We start from the raw sequence: 23,695 nt of genomic DNA, 5'->3' as shown, positions 1-23,695 counted from the left end.
AGTCCTGTGCGTCATCACAAGTGACATAGAATTTACAATTTTTGCTGTGTGTGCATGCGCGGGTGTAGAGTCTGGGGTCCCCAGCGTAAGAAGGACAGGGACCTGTTGGAGCAGGTCCAGAGGAGGGCCATGAAGATGATCAGAGGGCTGGAGCACCTCTCCTGTGAGGACAGGCTGAGAGACTTGAGGTTGTTCAGCCTGGAGAAGAGAAGGCTCCGGGGAGACCTTATAGCGGCCTTCCAGTACCTAAAGGGGCCTACAGGAAAGATGGGGAGGGACGCTTTATCTGGGAGTGTGGTGACAGGATGAGGGGTAACGGCTTTAAACTGCAAGAGGGGAGATGTAGATTAGATGTGAGGAAGAAGTTCTTCAGTGTGAGGGTGGTGAGGCACTGGCACAGGTTGCCCAGAGAGGCTGTGGATGCCCCATCCCTGGAAGCGTCCAAGGCCAGGTTGGATGGGGCTTGGAGCAACCTGGGCTAGTGGAAGGTGTCCCTGCCCATGGTGGGGGGGTTGGAACTAGGTGATCTTTAAGGTCCCTTCCAACCCAACCCATTCTGTATGTCTCAGAATGAGATTTATGATTTTTTCATATGCAAATTGCCTGTCCTTGCTCTCATAGAGATGTGTCATTCTGTAAATACAAGCATGGCCTGCCCTCCTGTCAGAACTGTGGTTAGTTCAGGGAGGTATTGGGTACGGGGTAAAACACGAGCTCCTTGTGCCTCATGTCTGTCTAAGTGACCTGCATGCTGGCGGAGTTAGCTTGGGGCTCTATCGTGAGCCTCTTGCTATCCCCAAAGAGTTCTCGCGTCTGACACTGGAAGCGCTCACAGAATAATGAGGAATGACAGAAGGTGGTCCAAGAATGAATACTTTCAAACTACTGTATAGGAATATGTGAAGTGTTTGAGCTTGGAAAATCTTCATACAATGAAGTGTGTGCAGAAAATGTGCAAAGTGAATGAATGTAAATAATCAAATGAACTGATCATAAGCAACTCTAAGTTAACAGGCTACTTAAAAACATGGACTTGTCAACAATAGACAAGGTCAAATCAAAGTTGAGGCAACCAGATCCTTTCCCTCTCCTTCCTCTCTATTCTTTCCAGCTCGCCCTCTTTTGACAGGCATTTTATTTGCCTTTTTTTCCTGTCTTCTGTGTTGTGATCGGCTTCCATCAGCCCTCAGAGATAAACAGTAACAGTCCTGAGGCTGCTTTAAGTATCCTGGAGTGAAGTCCATCAGACTCAGACAGTCTGAGGACCTGTAATTTATTCCGCTTTCTAAGCTGTACTTCCTCTGTTCCGGGGTGAATTCTTACACTCCGGTGGTAGTTTTCGTTAATGACCAGAATGACCAGCTCATTTTTGGCTTTTTGAACAAAGACTCTAGCCTGCTTAGCAAGAATGCTCTTCCTTCTCACTGAGTCAAGAATACTTGAATATTCCCTTGTTTTTATTAGTTTAATTTTATTTTCTATCTTGGGCTTTGAGCTTTTGTCCATTTCTCTTTTTGCCTGACCAGCCCCTGTTGTTCTGCTGGCTCTTACTGCGTCCGCCTGCCTGGGCTGCAACTCTTCCTTGTCATTCTCTTACTTCCAAGCCCCAATCTCTTTGCCAAACAAGTCCAAACTCCCCTGGCTTCCCATCTGATCTTTGTCTTCCTCTTCCTCCTCCTCCAAATCGCCATTTCTGGGTTTTTGGGCTTTTTAGTGCCCCCCAATTAATTTCCTTTACTGGCTCCTGTTTCAAGCCTCCTTCGTAGGACAACCTTATCCAGCATTTTCCCTCTGGCCTACCAGTCCAGCCTCAACACACTTTTACTCTACTGTATTCCACCTGATTCTAACTCTTCTCTGAATTTGGTGATTCCTTTGCTCCACCTGACTGTGATCCAAGCAGCACGGAAATGAGAGCACGGCTGAGAGGTGCTCCGGTTTCACTAGCTGGGGATGATGCTGGGCTTCCAAAAGAAATTCCAAGAACAGCCTTGTAAGCTGTGGATTGATGGCATGGAAACTTTAATACGTCAAATCTCTACTGAATTTATGCAAAGTGATTGTTCAGGGATTTAAACTCAGTCCCAAATTTAGATTACTTGGATTTCACAGATAAATCAAAACCAAGTACTTGGTGCCATAGCTGTTCCTTGCCAGATTGTTAGACGGAACTTTAAAGGACAAGAGCTAGTGTTTCATAAAGAATTGTCAGAATTTTTTTTAAACCTTGAGAAGACAACGTGTTATCCTGAGAGTTGGTCTTAAACAGCTGGAACACTTTGTCTGGCAGTTTAAAAAAGGAACACCCAAACCCCGTGAACATATCTCCAGCTGGAATATTCCAGTCAAATGGATAAACATTTGTCCTGAGTACCTATAGCAGGAAGCAATGCTGATATGCATAGGGCCTTTCTAGAATACGCAAACCTGCCTGGTTTTCATCCCAAATATGAAATGACATCTCTCCTCTTTGGGAGTTTATTCTTGGTGCAGCATTCCATGCGTGGAGCTATATAAGATGATTTCTTGGATCGTGGACTTTTCTGCGCCTGTCCCTGTTACTATACAGGCTTCTGCCTTCAAGAACAGGGAAGGCGTATGATCAGAATTTGGAAATGATAAGTTTTTGCTATTCATCTGTCCAGGCGTAATTATGCATTGCGCTGTCCACTGAGCCTGTATCTAATAAAATTTCAATCCTGGTTTGAAGCAAATGTTTCTTGTTAATTATTTTTTTATGATAATAAATATAAATCAGCAAGGGGTTTTTTTTGTTTTTTTTCTGACAAAAAAAAAGTATTTATTTTAAAATTGTCAACAAACTTCCCATGAGTTGTAAAACAAATAGTTTAGATAGTAAACATACTCTGTGAGCTGAGTTTTGTGATAATCTTAGAGCCTGTAAAGCATAAAGGTTTGACTCGAGGGTTTGTCGTACTTCTGTGACTAATCACCGTAAAGCTAAGCTCTGGGTTTTTACTGTTCTGTCTTCGAAATGGTCACACCATGTGGCATATTTATTGCTAAAGTTGAATTTTCTGGTATCTAAAATATCACAAGCCATTTTTACAGGACCATTTGTAGAAGACTCAAGAATGACTTGACTTCGTATCAGATATTGCAGAAATCCAAGCATTAGCAATGTAATGCTGCTTGTATGTTACTGCCGCTATCAAAATTGTCCTGAGAAATGACCAGCGCCTCAGTTCTCCCAACTGCCCCGTTCAGCTCTTCACCCAGTCAAACCTTCTAAGAGAACAATATTCCCAGTACCACGAGGTCTGATTTAGGAGATTTATACAAGTCCTAGAATGTGGTGCCCACCCCGCTTCGGCATGCTGAAAACAGCAGCGGTGTGCTGCCCCGGGATCTCGGAGAGCTGAAATTCTCTGCTCCCTCTGAATCTCGAGCAGTAACAGCGTGGCTTGCGTCAGGAACGTTTGTTTCGCCGAGGCTGAAAGGAGGTCATCTGTGCTGATTCCCCACGCCGGCCATACGCGTGTATTCCACATTGCTGAGGGATTTATACGTTCAAGGGTCCTTCCAGCTTAAGATCGGATGAGCTCATACGACTTGTATCTTTGTCGAACCCAGGCACAGCGTGGTCTTTCTGCTTGTGGCAAGCGTGCGGTTTGCACCTCTCCCTGCCTCCCGCCTTTTATTCCTTCACCCGTCCCTGCCGCTGAAGACCAGTTGTAGAAGAGGCTCTAAGACAATTTAATTGTAAGATTGTAGGGGTAAGAGCGCTGTCCTCACCGCGTCCGCTGCTTTAGCTACCTCCAGCGCTGCTAGGAGACCTCAGTAGGAGTTAACCACCCAAGGAAGTGTCCCGCTTCCAGGTGCGTTTTGCGGCCCTCGCCAGGTTACACGCTGTTCAGTTCCACTGCTGACCGTGTCCACAGTTTGGTGGTTCTTGGATGGGTTTGCATGTCCTGAATACCTTGAAATAAAATGTTTAATTTGGGGTGGAACTGGAACATTTTATTTGGCACAAAACAAAAGCTTGTACTTTTAAGTTTTTTGTAGACAAGCTGAAAAAGTGATTTTGATATGAACAGAAGCAATTCTTACTTAACAGGTTCAGTTGTCAAACTGAAAATATCTATGATGGGACAATGCCAGAAAGCTGTTCCTGGCAGATCTCGGCTGGCGAGGTTCATGTCTCTGACGCTTCTACCGGTGTGAAATTTTGAGTTTCCAGTCCCAATCTCATGAAAATTCCCTGCAAACCTTTGACTGAAATAAGTTGTTGAACTGGAGGATATGACTTTCTCCATATGCAGCATCTGTTCCTCGGGAAGCTCAGCTACTGTTTCTGCCACGTGGCGTTTTCCAGCGAGGGCTGAGGAGCCCCACGTATCAAGACAGATGCAGAACCGTAACCGAGCTTAGAATTACACGGGTGCAAGCGACTCGGGGACGCGTTGGTCCGTCCCTGCCCTTCCTTTCGCACCAGCTGCTCTCCTTTTCCCATGGCAGATCTCATGCGCTACTGTCGAGGAGGCACCTAAATCCATGTTAAGGCGCACGGTAAGCGGCATGGTTTTTAGAATTGCTTCTGTGGTGTTTCGAAGGTGTCTTGGGTGGCGTTTCAGAAGGGTCGGTAGAACCTCTTCTAGCATACTGATGGAATATGAAAATTTTGCACGCCTACTGTTGGGTCTCTTGGGCTTACGGATCGGAGAGCATAACCTGAACTGACCTCTGCAAACGCACCCACGAAGCTTGCCTGCTGTGTGATTATCGAACACAGGAAATCTGGTCTAGTCAATAGAGCAGGGAACTGGGAAATAGAAGACTTGTTCTCTTTCCACTTTTGCCATTAACTTACTGCACGAATGTGGCTAAATCGCCGTCTAGCCCCAAATCTGTCCATTGAATAGCTTCCGTCAGCTCTCCGTCTGAGAAGTCTTAAGTTCAAAGCACCTTTATATATGCTTTTAGAGAGAGAGAGAGAGAGCAAGTAATTTTGCCTAAATTATATAAAACAGACTGGTAAAACAAGAAGGATTTGCTCATATTAAATAAAAAAGAAACTCTTTCCAGGTTTGTGGGGTTTGTTAGCGAACTGTCAGTCATTAGATGAGACTAATAGAATTCACGTTGTCTGTCTGGGAAAATTGCTTCTTTTAATATATAAAATCAAATTTAAAAAGCGGAGATCAATTGTGGCATCTTGTATATCCACTTATAGGAATTTCCAGAACAGACACCTTCTGTGCTTCCTGTTCTCTGTTAATAACTTCTTACAACTTTACCACATGAAAAACATCTTTAAATTTGTTCCTGAGTTTTTTCCATAGTGAAAACTCTCGCAAAAGCTGTTGTGAAATTTCCGTGGTGCATAGCTTGCAGAAGAAGGTCCTTATTAGCAGGAAAGGGTCATAGAAAAGAAACTGTATGCTTCCTAAAATAGTAATCTTAAATGTAAAATGGCTTTGTGTATTGTTCTGTCATCCCAATGCCTTCTGAACTTCAGGGAGACTCCAGAATTTAAATGATTAACTGGCATTTCCAGACTGCTGGCCAAATGGTGAAGCTATGTGATTAATGAGCCGGGTTTGCTTGGAGACCTCTGAAACCCTTTCTAGTGTTTGATTATTAGAATAATATTGCTTTTACTTGTGAAAACATGTGTGCTCAAGTTGCATGGCGAGACAGACTGATTTTTTTCAAAAGCTACATTTGAGAGACATTAGTCCAGATCCTGCTGGTTTTACGCATTTATAAGCTTCGCTGCAGTAAACAAAAGCGTATGAGAAAGAAATACCTGTTATCAGTCATCATTCTGAACTGAACGGTACTTAACGCCCAGACCTTCGCGTTCTGTAGCTCTGCTGACCTTGTGTAATTTTTGCCTGAAAAAAACGCGCGCTGCCGGACCAAGCTGCTGGCAGAGCCTGCGGCTTCCTTCGCGGTGCGTTGGTTTAGCTGGGAGCGTGGCAGAGCTGCCCCGCTCTCTATCTGCAACTTAATCGCGTAATGCTCCTTTTCTTTATGCCATCTAATGGCTACGTTATTTATTTAGCCTCCCCGTAACAAAGACACCATTGTACTCGAGTGTTGTGAGGGAAAGCAGAGCGCCTGCCGCTGCCTTTGCCGTGTAACTGGATCGACGTACTACCAGAAGGCCTCGTTACTTATTTATTTTTCTAAGTGCGGAAAGAGAGGAGCACATACCTGATGACAAAAGAAGGCAGCAGCTGGCATTTCTGCTCTTCAGCCGGACCCTTGTCCCCGGGGAACCATAATGTCCCTCTCTTCTTACTTCTCTCACGTTTTACAACGCTTAAAAGATAAACAAATAGACCACCATTTCCTTGGGAGTTGTTTACTAGCGTCCTGCACTACTCTTTAATGCTTAGATACAAGTGTGACTCCTGAGCAAATTTTTTAAAGGTAGTGACAAGTCTCATTTAAATTCTGTAGTTATCTGGGAAAAAAGAAAGCGTACAACTTCTGACAAGTGACGCACTGCTGAAACAGAACGCCCTATTTCTTTTTTGAATGCCCTTTCATTTAGGCAATATAAAGAAAGAGTTTTGCCATTGATTTGAGTGGAATCAATATCAGACTCAAAGCGGATTTCTGGTGAGCCTCCGTTTGCTGGCTGAGTGCTGGATACATGTTCATCTCTCAGGTACCGCACCAGCGAGGGTCCACCCTCTGCCAGGAGCTCAGGTGATCGCAGACTGGAGGGACTGGCCCTAATGATTTTTGGGTTTTGCACCCAGACTCTGTTTTATATTGAAGGGAGCTTGGCAGGGCACTGACACTGTCAGCATGAAGTGACTTGGGATGAATTTCTGTGTGACAGCAGGAGCCGCTGGGATGGCTCGGTGCTGCTGAAACGCGGCCGCCCTGCCCGGCAGCGTGCTCCTCTCCTCTCCCCTGGCATTGGCTCGACATTCACCCGATTCCTCTGTGAACTCTTTCAGCTCAATAAACCAGCAGAAAACTAAATAAAAAGCCTGAACAGCTTCTGCCAGATTAGCAAACTGAATCAACTCAGCGGAGTCCAACAAGCACTAGAGCTGCAGCAAGGCCAGCGCCGGGGATAGGAAAGAAAGAAATGGGAAGAGAAGGGGCGAAGGCGATCTCTCCCCTCTCAGCAGCGACGTTGACTCAGCTCCAGTTCCATTTAAATGGTTTGAGCAGATTCCGCTCTGAGGCCCAGGGATGGCCGGTAATCTGTGAGCCACGCCAAATGAACTTCAGCTGGTTTGAGAAACTATGTTAAACAGTAAAATTAAAACCACTTATCCAGGCTGGTGCAGCCCCTTGATTCAGACACTAAAATGTCCCAGTGTTGTGTGATGCAACATATGGTATTCTCTAAAGATTTTTCTACGGGTTCAGCGAGCTCAGACACTGGTGGTATAGCATTTAAACGTGCTTACAACGTGGTTTCAGTTGGGAACCTCATTCAGCTAAATACTGTTTTATTTTTCTAATGAGGCTTTCAAAAATGATTTGATTGTTCTTGCCTAAAGATCTACCATTATATATTTTACCAGGGACAAATCCCGTAACCTTACGCAGTCAAAACTCCCGGTGAAGGTTTGTGTGAGTAGAAGCGTGGCTGTGCTGGTTGGCAGCAATACCAATTTAAGGTAATTCTTGGCAACTGTGCTTTCCCCAGCGCGCAGCTGCTTGCTTCTGCGCCACGCTGCAGCAGAAAACCCTGCTCGCTGCAACTGCTGATCCTGCTGGGAATGGGGAAATCGGCCTCAAAAGGAGCACGAGCAAAGGAAACTTCTGGAGGTTGCTTTGGCCGCGGAACGTTTTGTGTCAGATCAGGGATTGAAGGAACACGGGGACCTGGCTGTGATCCACGGTACATCAGTATGACTTAGAACAATAGTAGTGGCTTTGCGTTACCTTTCTCCTATAAACTGTTACCAAACAATTAACTAAATAATAGGAAATGCTAAAAAATAGCGATTACGTTTGCTGTAATGTCATGCAGAAGGATTAACTCCTGTAGGAATTATTGGATTCTAGTGAAAAAATAATGAATATGTGCCTATAATAACACTGTCTCGGTCCTCTGCTCCGCTAGCTAGTTTGGTTACTAGGTAGGGCAGCCACATCGGTGAAGTCTGGGATTGATGAGATCTCTCAGGGATGTTGTTTTGTCTATTAGGCTGCTGTTACTTGGATGGTTTTGGTGGGTAAAACCCAGGATTTTTATTTTTACTTTATATCTGTGCCACCATTGACCTAGTTTTTGAAGCCAATAACTGCGAGCAGCCATCTGTATCCCAGCTGATGCCAAGTAATGAAAATAACATTGAAAGGTAACAGCCCGCTGGGCGATGGGAGGTTTTTATGGGTAGCATTTGCTGTTTGTGTTGCTTCCCCCTTTGGATTTCGCTTTCCAACACCTAGGAAAAAAGGCTGGGAAGGCAGATGAGCAGGGAGCAGCACTGCGGGGCGAGGGGGGCTCCGGTCGCCCTGCCCACGGCTCTGTACCTGCACGTCAGATGGTCGAGGTAGGACCGAGGTAGCTGCGGTTTTGACTTTATCCTGCTGCCTTAAGGGGCTCACCTTAGTAACCAGTGACCGATGTGGTGTGTTCGGGGCTGTCCGAAAGGAGACTGTCACAGCCATGAGAAGTTATTTTAATGTTTTGTTTGCCTGATAGCCCTACAGTCTGTAAATGTTTTTGTGATGTTGGTACTGTACAGCTAGTACTAAAAGGGCAGTGGCAGAATGCGAGGCGCTGGTGAACGGCGAGCAGACATCTCCCTTGGCTGCTGTTGATCGCTGATGTTTTCTGCATTGTATCCAGAGTCGCAGGTCCTTGCCTTCAGGAGCTGCACACAACTGCAGAACACATCCTAGCGATGTGCAGATTAAGCAGAAGATCTGTGAAGTAGCATTAAGAGGCGAGTTTTGGCCCGTAATCCTAATTATTGTTTTTCTACTTCCAAGCAATTTTGCGCAGTGACTGTGGCAGCGTTCAGAAATGACAGGCATACTGATGGCAACTACTGACATCCTTATCACGAGTATTATGAGGTTTTGTGCATATCTGAAAGCATTAGCTGTAAAAATTCAAGGATTCCCTGAAAGTCTTAGCTCTCACTTAAGAAATCCACCGTGTATATCAATGTTCCTGGTTGTGAAGAAGAGTTTGAAAACATAGTGTAAACGCACTCTAAACATTTAGGAACCCAAGGACAGATAAAATGAACCTCAGCTCTGTTGTTTTTACAAAATCCTTTGATTGTTTTTACTCTTGGCCCTGTTTATTATTGTTACCACGTAAGTTTATAGATAACAAACCTAAGCATGCTTTTTCATGACTTGTAGATCTCCCGAGAATACTTTAGTTCCTTCCTACTGGTGATGAATGAATGGCTGGTGTGCTCGTGTCTGACACGAGAGTAAGGTTTCTGCCTTGGTTCTATCATACGCTCTGATTCTAATGTATTGTAGTGTTTTTAATTGCCAAGAGCAGCTGTAAATTCTGTCTTTTGGGGTCTCTCCATCACATCTCATTCAATCGTTATTAGTCGCTCAGCATATTATCGCATTTAAGTCGGGGCAGGGCTGTGGTTAACCCCCGTCTCTCAGGAGTGCGTTCTTCTTGCTGTCCCTCCTGAGCAGCTGTGCTGTTCTGTGACTGAATCTGAGGATAGAGCAGGGGGCAATTATTCAGCCCAAATCGACAGCACTTCATGCAAAGGCAGGTTTAATTGTTAATACTTGTAAAACCTGGATTTCCTGTGACAGCTGGGGCCCTAAAGGAGCTCTAGCCCTGCTCCCTGTTAGCTCTGCCTAGGCTTTCGCATGCTTGTGGTTTCAGCAGGCGAGCGCGGCTGCACAGTCCTCCCCGATCGTAAGGCAGCTGGATCCAGCCTCGGAACAATTTGCCATTGTGAGACAGAAAGCATTAGAGCTGCAGACCATATTTAATATTTAATAACTTCTTTACAAGGCAACTGGTTTATAATTTAGGAGGAGCATTTGGAGGCATGTGATTTATATTTTGAAATAATTTTATAATTAGTGAATGCTATTATTGTATGCATAGTCCTGTGTATTATTGCAAGTTACTAGTAAAACTTCTGCTGGTTTAGAGCTCCAGGTTACATGATACTGTGCTGACACGGCCGTTTTCCTGAGGCTTTGCACTGTTTTGCAAAGCTTCAAGTGATTTGCTCCGAGCTGTTGCTGACACTCTCCACCCTGCAGAAGCTTTCAGCACACTCAGGTTAGGAGGGAAGTCGCATTTGTTTCTGAGAGTCTCAGTTTTTAATGGATTTATCCTGACGACAGTGTGGCAAGAAGAGTGTTTATCCCCAATTTACGTACAAGAGACACTTCATTTTAAGGGCCCTTGAACTTCGATGTCTGTACGGTTCTTGTCCAGAGCGGTCAGGAGACAGAAGTTGGGCACTGTGCTGTGTCTGGAAAAGTCTGGGCACTATCTCAATTTTGATGTGTTCAAATGTCTTAAAAAAAATCTCATCCTAATATAAGGGCGAAACCTTACAAAGATCTGTGGCAAATCCCGGAGCTAAACCAAACTCTCCAAAGTTAATAGCCTAGCTGCTGAATTCAGCTGTGCCCGGGAGCGGCAGGAGTTAGTGCGTTAACCCTCGGAGGCGTAGGGTGGAAAAATGATGACTTTGGCTCTCTGTATTTTCTCATGTGGTATGTTTGAACCTTTATCGTTCATGTAGGATTAAGGTCAGATGTGTCTGCAGCGCTTTAACAAATCAGCCATCTCGACATACCTGCACAAAACTTACTGTTACAAAAGAAATGCAGAAAACCTCCTGCGCAGAGAAGGCACAAGCAGCGCCGCCAGCGCTGTCCCCAAATGAGAGCTTTGCTCGTGACCTGGCAGGAGGAGCTGCTCAGGTTTTGTCTTTTTTTTCCTTCCAAGCTGGCATCACGCAGTGCAAGATTTTTTTTTTTCTTCTCATTTCTCGGACCATTGGGAACGGTCCCCTCGCCTCCTGTTGCAGAACACTTGACTCGATCAGATACCAAGTCACTGCTTTGTGAAAACAGTATTTAATGCAATGACTAAACACCGAGTTAGTTACTGAGTAACTTCCCGGGAGCCCTTCTCTACACTCTGAGAGTTACTGATCACGTTATGCGCTGGTGAAAAAAAAAAATTAGCCATAGGGGTGGCCTATTTGTGTACAGGATTTTGAAGAGGAGCCTGGATGGTTGCTTGCAGAAAAACCTCAAACATGGGTTAAATGAATCATCAGGGAGCTGTATTCCAGAGGCTCCCGCGTTCTCCTCGCACACGGGAGATGTGGAGTTGAGATTTTCCCAACAAAACGATCCCCGTCCTCTCCTGCTTTCTGCTGTTCAGGAAACCAGGGACGGATTCGGAACTCCCTGCGGTGGCTTCGGCACCGCCTGGCTGGAGAGCGTGGTGAAGCCAGGCAGCAACCAAAGGCTGAATCTGCGTCCCACTGGAGAATCGTCTGCTCCTTGCCACCACGTAAAAACTGAACGTAGCTGCAAGCGAGCGGATTATTTTTGTGGGAAACGTGGAAGGAATCCTCAGTTTTCCCTTGAGAGACAATACATAAGAACAAATTGGAGAGCTGTTGCCTGCGTGGCATTATCCAGTTGGCAGCTTAGTCTGAGGAAAAAAAATAGTGGCATAAAATCGGCTTATTTTTTTAAGCCTGGCTGGAAACTAGAGAGAATTCATCTCGCCAGATAAGGATGTTATAAAATGTAGTATCAGGCTCCATCACATATATTTGGAGGCAGGAAGGAATTTATTGCAGAGGCTTGAGTTGATTCAGAGTCACACAAAATAGATGAAAGCCTCAATCTGTGTGCCTTCTGTGCTGTTTTATGAACAAAACACTTAAAAAAAAAACCCAACCAAAACAAAACAAAACAAAAAAACCACCCACCAAAACCCCTGCAGCATATAAAACATAGCTTCAGTGTTTCCTTGAGCTGTATTAACTTTTATTGTACAACCCTTTTTCTCTCCCCCTCTGAAAGTAGTACATAATTTTTTAAGAAAAGCGAATCTAACTACTTTGTGGGATTAAATCTAACTACTTTCAGTTGGATTTAATTAGCTTTTGTCTAGTGGTGCTTCTCGGCTGCCCCAGAGCGAGGGCTTTGGCCGGTGCGCTACGACCCCGGGCTGGGGACAGCAAAGGACAAGGTGCGGCAGAGTGAAGGATGCTCTTCTGGTGATGCCATCCCGGCGGGATGCCCAGGAGGGGAGTGCGTCAGGTCCCGGAGGGGCGAGGGCCTCGCCTGCTCTCTCCGCTGCGGCCTCGGCAGCATCTTCATGGAATTTTTCAGTTGTGTCCGTGCAGGAGTCGTGGCCGCTGCCCAACAGCTCAGGCAGAAAAAGCACCAGCGTTAATAATTGACCGGTGAGATAATGAAATAGCCGAGCCCGCTGTTTGCTTTTCTTCTTTTTCCACTGCCACCGTAACGCTGTGCACGATGGAACGTAATAAACCAAAGTGCAATTTCCACCGGTGAGGCAGGGGGGTTGTATATGAAAGTCACTCGTGCATCTTTAATGCCTGTGCTGTGCGTGGAGCTGCCCGCTGCCGCCGAGACATCCCAGTCGCGTGGCAGGCCAGGTGAGGGACTGGGGAAATCGCCTCTGACGTGGTATGAGTTGCATTGAAAACACTTCAGATTCTGATGTTTACAACTTCTTTTCCACTGTCTTTCAGATCCTTTGCAGACGTAGCTGGAATGTGGATCTAAAGCATTAGCTTTTCTTTTCTAAAGAGAAAACTGGAGCTAGCTATACTTTCTGTGAACGTGTATTCAGATCTTAGAGGTAACTAAGCCAAACATCATTTCAGAGTGTGTGTATGTATTTTACATGGCTGTATCTGGTATATATTGTCTCTCTGTAATTCAACAGTTGCTGTGATGCCTAGCTGTATATTTGCTTTATGCAAGCAAAGAATGAAAATGACATGCTGGTTACTCTGTGTTATTCGTATCTTGCTTGCTGTAAGTCTAGTAGGAACAGTGATTCTGCTGATCCGTGGTCTAAGTAACTGCTCCTTAATCTCTGGATAAATGTGTGTGTGTGTGGAGGGAGGGAGGTTCAGTGAACTCCTGAGAGCAGACCTTCGAGGGTCCTAGGACCTCACAGGGTTTAACGCAGAGTTTGTACGATGTTACGTGGTTTGAGTGCTTCCAGACGCACTCGGCCATGCCCATGCCCGTGGGCGCTTGTGGGCATCGTGGCAGCGCTTTACAGGCGGTTTGCAAGGTCTCAGCAAAACAGGAGGCGCAGAGTGGGTGCTCAGCCCCCAGCTCTGCAGAGCCGGGTAGGCAAAGCCGCTGTTGCACAGGCGAGTGATGACTAAAGACGTATTGCAAGAGCACGTCCAGACCCAGGCGTGAGCTTGTGGAGGCAGCAGGAGAAGAAAATCTAATGTCGGAAAACAGAGTGTCGGAGCGTTGTGTTTTCTATTGATCCTTTCTCCCCACCAAGGACTAACTCGGCTCTCGGGTTTCTTCCGGAGCATCTGCTGCCAAAGTCCATCTGCTCCCATCCAGAGGCACGCTTCTGTAACAGTCAGCAGGAAAACAGATGAAGGAGCAGGATATATCTTGGAAAATATTAAAACCGCATTTTGAAATGTTTAACCTAGGGTTGAAGGCAGCCTTAGGCACATGTGATTACACAAGGCTGCCCGAACTTCGGGGCTTATCCTCTCTATCTCTGCGTGTGAAAGATGGCATTTTTCGTAGGGAAATGCATGAACGTAACCAAATAATTGAACAAGGGCAGAACTGAATTCATACCAGAAATTTTATCTTTAAAATGCTAAAATTATTGGTGTGTAAGGGACCAGTCTCACATCTATTGTGGACGTGGACAGTCTAGTGTGTCTCCTCTGGTATGACGGCCAGTCTAATACAAACACGGGAGCTCTGCTCTATCCTTGGGCATGCAGGTTATGCATTTGTTTGCAGAATTAAGAAAATCCAGGTCTATGTTAAACAGAGGAGGTAAGAGGTCTGGCAGTTAGCCACTCTGACACAGAAAATAGTTACCTTGGTACAAATGCACGTGATGATCCTCCACCATAGGCGGTGTTTAAGCAGCGAGGCTGATGATGAAACGCAGGTTATGGATGACCGATGTGGGAACTTGAAGGGAAAGTTTCTGCAGAGCAGGTTAAGTTTAGAAAGCCGTATCTGAAAAAACTCACACCTTTCTGTTCGGGTAGGCACTGATGGGCGTGAAGTGTTACAGACAGGGCATCGCTTGGTCTCTCGTTTATATGCTAACCAGGTGATCCTCTAAATGAAACTTCCACTTCTCTCTGTTGAATTACTCGCCTGTTGTCAGAGGTTGAGTGACTGCCCTGGCGTTAGCTGACTTGTTAAAGTCTCTCTCGTTATTGTGCTAGGCACTGCCTTTTCCCAGAATGAAAGAAATTTATGCTTTCCCCAGTCTTTTTCCCCTGACATCGCCTGTCGGTTTTGCAGCACGTCTGAATACTGTTTGCAGATCAGGGGTTTAATTTCTGCCCGTGATTCCGAGCAACTTGCACCCCACCGTTAAACCTGTGCCAATGTAACTAATAGATATTTCCAGATGAGTTTTAACTACTAACACAGTTTCTCATTGTTCGTTATGGAAACCAGTGATAATAATGTTTAGTGAGATTAAGAATAAATGCTTATGAATTCTGCCCAAATGAAAGATATGGGAAAATACTCAAATGCAATACTTGCCAAAGGAATGGGCCAGTCTAATATATTATGTCTTGTATATATTTGGTGTTTTATTCCAGTGGAATGTTCTGTAGTAACTGGATATTACGTTACTGTCTCCCTCAGCCCAAAGGCAGGCACAATTACGTTTAACATCTGGATGAATTAGACTGAAAACAGACATCCTCTGGAAAGGAATAGTTTCTGTTTCTTATGTCAAATAAGAAAGTTAAAGAGCTAACGGCTTTTTTAATACCAAATTAATTAATACTAATTCATAATCCTTAGTTTGTATATAAGAAAAATGGAAGTGCTAATATTGTTTGCTAATTACATTTTAGACTGGCAACGCGCTATGAAAGAATGGAAAAGTTACAAGCTTTATTGAGGGTAGTAAGTTATTTAAATAAGTAATTTGTAGTTAGGAGAAGTGCTTAGGAGGCGAGAGTGCTGGGTTCTGTTCCCGTTGTAGGACTCTCTAACGATCTTATGGCAAGGCAAATAGTCCTACTGGTAGTGACAGTATAGGATTAAAGTTTGTAAGATAAACTCTGAGGTACAAGGAGATTGTTTTGTTAGATGAAGCTCCACTGCCACATCTCCTGCTTTCTTTCTCTCTTTGTCTGTTTTTCTCCCGTGCTCAGTCTCCTCTTCACCTCTGTTCAGTGTAACGAAGTTTTCCAATTAGCACAAGCTGATTACCGTGCTCTCCTGTTCTCTGGGAGAATGTGGGTGAGCCAGCTTGGCCGTGCCATTCCTCCGCGCTGGGAAGATCTGGTAGGATTCTCTGCCCATGTAGGTAATCCCTAGATGGGAATGACTTTGTGAATATGGTGAAGGGAGTGTGAGTGTTTCTGTGTCATTCATGAAGTTCACACAGTCTAAAGCTTGCCAAGTTGAGCAGAAAGCTTCTCATTAAATTTAAGGAGCAGAGAATGAATTGTTTAATCCATCTTTATTACATCTAAAGGCCATAATCTAAATATACACACACACATATGTAAAATTATATACATAAGTAATATATATAGTCCCACTTGATTAGGTGGGAACTGGACACTGCCCCTTACCCAGCCCAGTGCCTCGGATCGATCTGGTCTAAAGCTGGAGCCGCAGCAGCAATGTTTGTTCCCGTGGCAGTTTTGTCTGTGGAAAACATAATTACAGCACAGAGGAATTGGAGTCTACAGTCTCTTTTCGTCTGGGCCTCTTGGACTGTAATGACAGAGCCATCCATTAAGCTTCTGAGAATAGTTTTGTATTATAACAGAAGAAAGCATATATAGCTGCCAGAAAACCACTATTCTTCAGAAGATAAGATGACTTTATGGCATTTCGCAGCCAGCCAACTCTCACTCATAAGTCTGAGTGAGAGTTAGCTCTCCCAGAGCAATAGTAAAAGCCCAGGAAGGGCAAATTCTGATCCATACGATGCTGTGAATACATTTGGTTTGGGATGTGTGGCAGTTGCTGGAGCTGCCTGTTACAAGCACTTGGATTTTTCTAATTACAGTCCATTAATAATGGGCATATTTTTAAAACTCTGTCTTGCACAGAGTGCTAACCAACTTCTAGTTATACAGAGTCAAACCACATGTCCGTGGAAGGAGATGTTGAACTGGATTTCACCTATTTAGAGGCCAGTTGCTTCTGTTGTGGGCTTGACCTGATGCCTAAGCTGTGGGAAGCTCAGTGCAGTCGGTAGTAGGTGAGGGGGACTATGAGAATTTTATTTTTCTCTGATGTTTCTTGGACAGCCTTGCTGGCAAGCAGTCAACAAGGTAGAAATGAGAAAACATCTTCTGAGAGTGCCCTCACCACAGATCCATGAGCACATGCTCATGTTGCAGCTTACCCTGTTCCTGGAAATCCAATCTCTTTTTCCTTGCTATCTGGTAAAATATGATGGTTTATCCATCAGGGAGACAGCAGTCCTCTGAATGTGTCCTGATCCGATGGAGATTTCTTGCCTCTCTATTTGTACCGAGTCAAGCAGGGGAGGGAAAAGTAGTTTTCTGCCCCTGAAGAGCAGCCTTCTTCCTAAACCTGCTGCCGGGGTGGGGAGGAGGGAGGGTAGTGAAGGCTTTTTACTTAGTTTGAATTTTCTTCTGTGTTCTCTAGGCTGCTGGATAATATATCCTAATTCTAAAGGAACATGTCTGAAAATGAACAGTATCATTAGTTTTTATTCTTTCTGAAGTTTTGAGTTCTTTAGTGTCTGCAATTCTTTAATGCTCTTGAATATTTTTGAGGCTGTTCTTGTAGCCTGTAAAAGCAGTACGAATGGTAAATTTATGGCATCAAATGAACTTGATTAGACTTTAAAAAAAAAAAGGAAAGAAGGAAAAATGTGATGAAGGAAGAAGGGATGAAATGGGAACGATTGGAAAGAAATGCATACGTTTGGGATGAAGCTGTGATTTCTGGCAAAAGCGTTTTTTTGTGAAGTGCTTCAGAGGTAGAAACAAAAATGTTTGGTGTTTAGTAGATTAGGGAGTCACGATGATGGAAGCCAAGAGAAATTTTTGAGGCTGAATAAGGAAAGTCAGGGAATTCAAGGACAATGGAGAAGTATGTGGCGGGTGACTGCTCTAATTAAAAGGTCAGACTCTGTTCGGTGCTCAGAAAAGGTCTCTTACAGGGCTGTGAAGAATTGCCAAACCTGATCTTCCTCATTAAATCCTTGGCCAGAGATTGGACCATGGTTCTCGGGTCCAAAAGCATTTTATTTGGGCCACAGCTTTTCGCCAGCTAAGTATGCGTGTTATTGAAATGCCAAACATTCGTGTCCAGCAGTGAGATGCCATCACTGTATGGGAAATGACTCGGGGAAGGTGTAGGATGGACCCGCTCTGGCATCGTGGCTCAAGGAGAGCTCCCACGCTAGTCAGCAGCAATCTCCTCCCTCTCTAGAGAGCTCGGCATAGCTGGGTGAGGAAGTTTAGGAAGACTTATCTTCCCCTCCTCCCCCCCCCAAAAGGGATATTGAGATGCATTATTATTTTTAATCCTCCTCTAAATTCCTCAAGACACTTCCATAGCTCCAGAAAGTCTGAAGTCTGTGTCTATGGTTTTTATTGGAAATGTTTACATTCCTCAAACTATGGTTAAATTTATTTCTGTGCACACAAGGCATAAACCTCATCTAAATCCCATGTAGGCTCTGTTTTGAGAATGTCTGACACTTTGACTTTCCTTGGCTCCCAGTAGCAGGGTAAGTTTCCCACTGGGCCTGTGTAAGCGGAACTCGAAAGTTTGTCCTTGGGTTTTGATGTGTGATATCCTTGGCAGCTGTTAGCTACCTGCATGATAATTCTGGAAATTGCACTAAGTGAGAAATCTGGTTTTTAGAGTCTTTGGAAATCTTTGCAAGAAAAATACAGATTAGCAGAATGTGGTTTTTTTCCCAGTCATCTAAAGGGGATGTCATCTGATATGTTCTCTTGTGTTGCCTTCCTGTTTGAAACCTAAAGCTGAAAGTCCTAGGGCATAAAATAGTTGATTATAGATTAGAAAAAATAATAATAAAGTGAATGTATCTATTTAAAAAAAAAAAAACAACAAAACCAACAAAAAAACCCCAACAACAACAGCTAAGAGAGAAACAGTGACTTTCAGAGATGCTGGGCACAAAGATGATCAGCCAGCCACACTTTCCGGGATACAGTATCCTTTCATTTCTCTCACCCTTTCAACAATCATGTGAAAATGATGGAATCTGGAGACTTCAGACATTTGTCTGGAATTTCTGAATATTTCACAGTCTGGTCAAAGGAGCAGCTCTTATTTCCAGACATCTCGCGTCTCAGTAAGAGGTACAGTCAGCGAGAACGCATAGGTCATCCGTGTCATGAGTGCGCATAGATTTCTGTGCTGGATGGAGATCTGGGAACCTGTGCTAGATCAGCAACCGATGACCTAACGAAGGTGTCTGTCATACCAGAGACTCTCTACGTGCCTTCCCCAAGATTTTAGACTCTCCAGGCTTCCCTGGGACAGCCAGTAAGATTGCCTGCTACAGCAAGAGTCTCACAGATGATATTTTGGTAGCAGTTAGATCTCATGGTCTGTGAAGCAGATGGGATTGGGTGCTGCAGGCTGTGCAACTGATTGGAATCTGAAGAATCTTGGCTAATATTTACATCAGGTGTTTACCCTTTGATAAGAAACAGGTCATTCACAAACATGTACATGACATAATATCGGTAGGTTGGTCACGGTGTTTGCTTTGCATTTCACACACTTACGATTCTCGTTGCTTGGAGAACAGTTGCATATTGTGGCTTGGTACGGCTTAATAGCTGTGGTTTCCCCCTTTATTTCCATGGAGCCATTTGTTTACAAAGGGCAGTTTTACAGAAATAGATCTACGAAGTTTTACACATGCCAACATGTTAGCAGGGTGTTACCTTCTTCATCTGCAGAGTGTTTTGGAGGACAAATCCCGTTTGGTTTTCCAAAGTTACAATTCCTCACCCATAAACACCAATAGCCCAGTCTCAAAAGAAGGTTTGAACTCTGCGTGTGTTTATGAAGGAAAATGCTCATTCTTGCTTCCCTGATGGAAAGACAGTGTTGGTAAACTTTAAGGGAACCGCACAAGTATGCAGATGTACTGCGTGGCTGTGTTCAGTGCCGGGGGCCGTTTTTCCTAGGTTGTTGAGGATAAATCAGAGACTTGATAAAGAAAATACCTGTGTTTCAGATGGGTGATGCTTTGTTTGGGCAAGCATTGTATATAACTGCAGGTGAGTTATGGATTAATTAGCAGCACCTAATACAATCTAAATGAGGTCAAACAAGAACAAACTGTAAGTAGAAGAAAGCTTGCCCTTAAAAGACGGGTAACTTGTTAACTGACTGCAGTCTAGACTCGCTGATTTTTCTCTGTACAGAGTTAATTTGCCAAAGACATGAGGCTTTGACCTACTAAGTTGGTTGCAAGGAATTCAAGATTGTGCAAGACAAACCAACTTTCCCTAGAATTAAGAGGTTGAGGAGGTGACTGGTATTTTAACAGCGGTCGTGAAGGACTGGAGACTTCAGGAGGACTCGAACCTGCATGGAATGCTCGGGGATTGTATTTGATAATGTTTGGGTGAAGAAGTTTTAATGCAAGCACTGATACCTGAGCTGAGAAAACGTACAGCATGGGCTGTAACAATGTGAATTTCCTGGCACTGCCTTGCCACTACTGGTGTGTTTGTGGTTTTTTTTTTTTGTCCTGTTACTATTATGGTGAAAACTTGGAACAAATCTTGTTTTGAGACATAAGACATCATTATCTTAGCCCAGAGACAGCCCAGCCTCGTGTACACAGCGTCCTGTGTCATCTGAGTTTTGTTCTTCCTCAGCCATCAGCCTGCTGGGAAGCATTAGACAAGTCCCGTTCCCTACGGAGACCCTGTTTCTCTTCCATGCTTTTGTTCATCTCAGCTCTCTAGTTTGGCAGATCTATAAAGCAAAGAGTGTGTGCTTTATATTTGCAAACGGCTTTGCATAGAGGGCTGTGCTCTGTGTAGGGTATCCTAGGTAGTACTGGAGTAAATATAATAAATCAGTGGATGGAAGTCGTTAGCCTCTCTTAAAAAACAAACAAAAAACCCCAAACAACTTTGTTTGGACCTTAATAGGTTGTTAGTGGCTTTATTTCTTCCTTGGGCATGGAGTGACACGCTGTTAATACGCTTCCCTTCATCTTCCAGTGTTCTTGGTTCTGATATACTTTAATTTAACATTTTTCTTTTTTCTTTCAGAGGTTTACAATGAAAATATTGCAAGCCTGTCTGGAATGTGCACGTTGTATTACAGCCTTGCCAGAGCATTTCTAAGACCCAGAGACAGTGCAGTCCGTGAGGGTGCCCTACCACCTACCAGCTGAGGAGAACAATAATGTCATTGTTAATGTCGGTTGAGTTTTAAGTACATTAATGTTTTTCTTTTCCATGTGAAAGAGAAGGCAGTTTTCACATAGTTCTTTAAACACATTGAGATCAACGATTCTGCTTCCAGGGTTCAGGAAACATCTTCCCAAAAGAAATATGATAGATTTTCCCTAAGATGTGTTCCATTATCTTATTTAAATTTTAGCAGAGACTTCTGGAGAAGAGTATATTACTGCTCTTAAGTATATTACTTCAGTTCTTATAATTTTTCTGTCACTCCAAGGATGTGAAATTGCAAACTTGGTCTTCAGCAAAACAGAAATGTAAAATGCGAGCCATGGCAAGACCAGAGGGGCACCCAATGGCGGGGGGGAAAGTCCTCTTGCTTATCTGGCACTTCTCCACGGAGCAGAAGGAAAGGCTGCAGGCAGCTTCAGACAGGCGATGGGAGAGACTGCAGAGACCGCACAGGAGGAGCAGGCGGAGGAGGGAATGTCCTACGAGCTGCAGTGTCCTGCTGCACCTCGCGCAAACAGGGACTCAGTGCTTGCTGCTGTTGTTTCCAAGTCAGATGTTCTTACCTCGGTCTTCCAAGATACTCAAATTATATCTCCTCTTATTTCTGGTATCATCACAAAAACCTGAGACAAAAATTCTTCACTGTGTTGCCGACCTCACTGTAAATCATGAACAGGTAGCTCGAACGAGAGGAAACGGCCTCAAGTTGTGCCAGGGGAGGTTTAGATCGGATATTAGGACAAATTTCTTCACCGAAAGGGTTGCCAAGCATTGGAACAGGCTGCCCAGGGAAGTGGTTGAGTCACCATCCCTGGAGGTATTTAAAAGACGTGTAGGTGCTTAGCGACGTGGTTTAGTGGTGGACTTGGCAGTGCTAGGCTTATGGTTGGACTCGATGATCTTAAAGATCTTTTCCAACCTAAATGATTCTATGAAATAATGGAGGAAAAGAGATCTTGGGAAACACGGGTACAGGAAACCAAGTAAGTATTTTCATTGATATACATAAACCAAAGCACAACTGTTATTTAAATTCTACACATAGCTGTGAAAAGTTAGAGCCAAATTCTCGTTGTAAATCAGGGTGGCTCCCTTAACTTCAGTGGAACAGCGCCAGCACATCCCAGACAAAGACTTGACTTGGTCTATTAATAGCAACAGTCGAGTAATAGAGCTCCTTGGAGAGGTTCCACGGGAACAAAATTTTGATTAAAAGAACGGAGACAAGAATGACAGAGGAATCTCCCTTCTGGTTCTCTTGTGGAATGTGGCTCCCACGGGGTCTGATCCTGTGCACCTCCCCGTACCTCCAGAGACCACCGAGCTTGCACAGCAGTCACTGCAGTGGTCCGGGTTTTCAGGTGCAGTCTGTTTGTTTAGATAATGTAACAGCGGCGTGATAGCAACTGTGGTACAGTCTGATTCTGCACTTAGTGTCAGTGCAACCGTTCTCTCAGCTGCTTTTCTTTCTCTGTAGCTTCAGAAAATCCAAGGTTTTCCTTTCACCAGATATCTAAGGTTTTTATTGCTTTAAATTCTTCAGTACACCATGGTGAAAAGGATGTGGAATGTTGTCATCAGCCACTGATGCTTTGTGTTTCCTATGTGACCCTGTTATTCAGGGATAGACAATTAAATTTCACAGCTGCATTTTAGATCATCTCTAAAGAGAGAGGGAACTTCTCCAGGTGTCCTTGAGTTGGTTTCTTACTGAAATTTCAAAAAAAACCTAGCAGAAATTCCCACTGTGCAGTGTTATGCTGTTTTCATTTCCCAGAAACTAGTTAATTTATTTACTCTGCCCCACCAGTCCAAGTTCCCTTTATAGATTAACTTGTGTATTTTGGCTCCTATCCATCTCTTCCTTTGGCTCAAAATGAATGATACCAGGACCTGTCTTTGAAACAAGGCAGGACTGTGAAGTTTTTTTGATTATAGAGCAACATCACCCCTGAAACCTCTCTTTCTGCCAGCTTTATGAGGCCCCACTGCAGAAGTACGGTATTGGGAATGGCAGATTAAGGTCTGGGGAGTTCAACCTTTTTGAAGAAATCAGACATGTAATATTCTGGTAGGATTTGGAAACGGTTTGCATCTCCTCAGAAGGTGTGTCACTGGAGCAGCTTATCACCGAAGGTTTTCAAGACTGTTCGCTTTCTTTTAATAACTAATCAGTCTTTAGAACTGGTTTAAATGGGAATTGCTAAACAAGGTCACTGCCTAGCACCTCTCTGGCTTGCCAGGTTCAGTCTTTTATTAGGAGCTCGTACTGCCTGTGAGCGTGTCAGAGGGGTTTGAAGCTGGCAGAGGCGGTTGAGGGGGTCACACTGTTAGTGTGACCATCTCCTGCGTGTCTTCTGTTGGCCTATTAAGCGGGCTGCTTGTAGAGATCTCATTTGTTAAACTAAACCTGCATGCATCGTGTGTAACAATCGGCGAGTAAATGTCAAGCGCTGCACAGGGTGTTTTCTAGACTCTGCAAAAATTGTGTATTTGTTGTACATGAACTCTAAGCTGGTGCTTTTTTCTAGTACATTTGGTATGTTTGCAGGGCAGTTCTTAGCATCAGCCATACAAATATTTGGCTGTCTTTTAAAACCTATGATTTGTTACTGACAGCAGAATCTCTCATCGAGATACTCTGTCGATCTCTCATCAAGCCACTTTCTATAAGCCTCTGGGAAAGGTTTTCCAAGATGTGTATTTGTGAGCACGATGGAAATGGCATGGAAGCTCACTTAAATGACAAACCATTTTCATCATGTTCATGAAATAAAGTATGATTTGGTTCTTGCTTCTCTGAGAAACAATGGAAGCCTTTAAGGAGGGGGGAGAAGGCTGATACGACTGGTTATAATCATGATTTCTTCCTGTTTGATAATTCTTCTGGGTTAATCTGTGCACTGCTTGTTCAGTGCAGTTATCCATGGGGCACTGACATGTCCAACTAACTGTCCGTGTGTTCATATTTCTGTGTGAGATTTTCTGAAAGGAAGCGTGGAGGCACTGGAGGGGTTTGGGGCACGCTTTGTGTAATGTCATTGCAGTCATGTAGTTGCAAACCCCCGTGCTGTTTAGATCCATCC

General features: G+C 44.2%; 1 protein-coding gene across 4 annotated transcripts in view; it reads left to right on the top strand.

Annotated features, from left to right (window-relative positions):
• Positions 1-23,695, top strand: part of SHROOM1 (shroom family member 1) — a 41,535-nt gene that overhangs the window by 4,409 nt on the left and 13,431 nt on the right. Inside the window, exon 1 of one of the 4 annotated variants that reach the window (XM_050905572.1) lies at positions 7,789-7,837. The exons of the other annotated variants lie outside the window; for them this stretch is intronic. The gene's annotated coding sequence lies outside the window, so the exon portion shown is untranslated. Of the gene's footprint in view, positions 1-7,788; positions 7,838-23,695 lie in introns of those variants that run through there. 4 annotated transcript variants of the gene reach the window in all.

Source organism: Gymnogyps californianus, chromosome 14, assembly GCF_018139145.2.
Source record: "Gymnogyps californianus isolate 813 chromosome 14, ASM1813914v2, whole genome shotgun sequence".
Taxonomy (NCBI): domain Eukaryota; kingdom Metazoa; phylum Chordata; class Aves; order Accipitriformes; family Cathartidae; genus Gymnogyps; species Gymnogyps californianus.
This window is presented reverse-complemented; position numbering and strand designations above follow the sequence as displayed.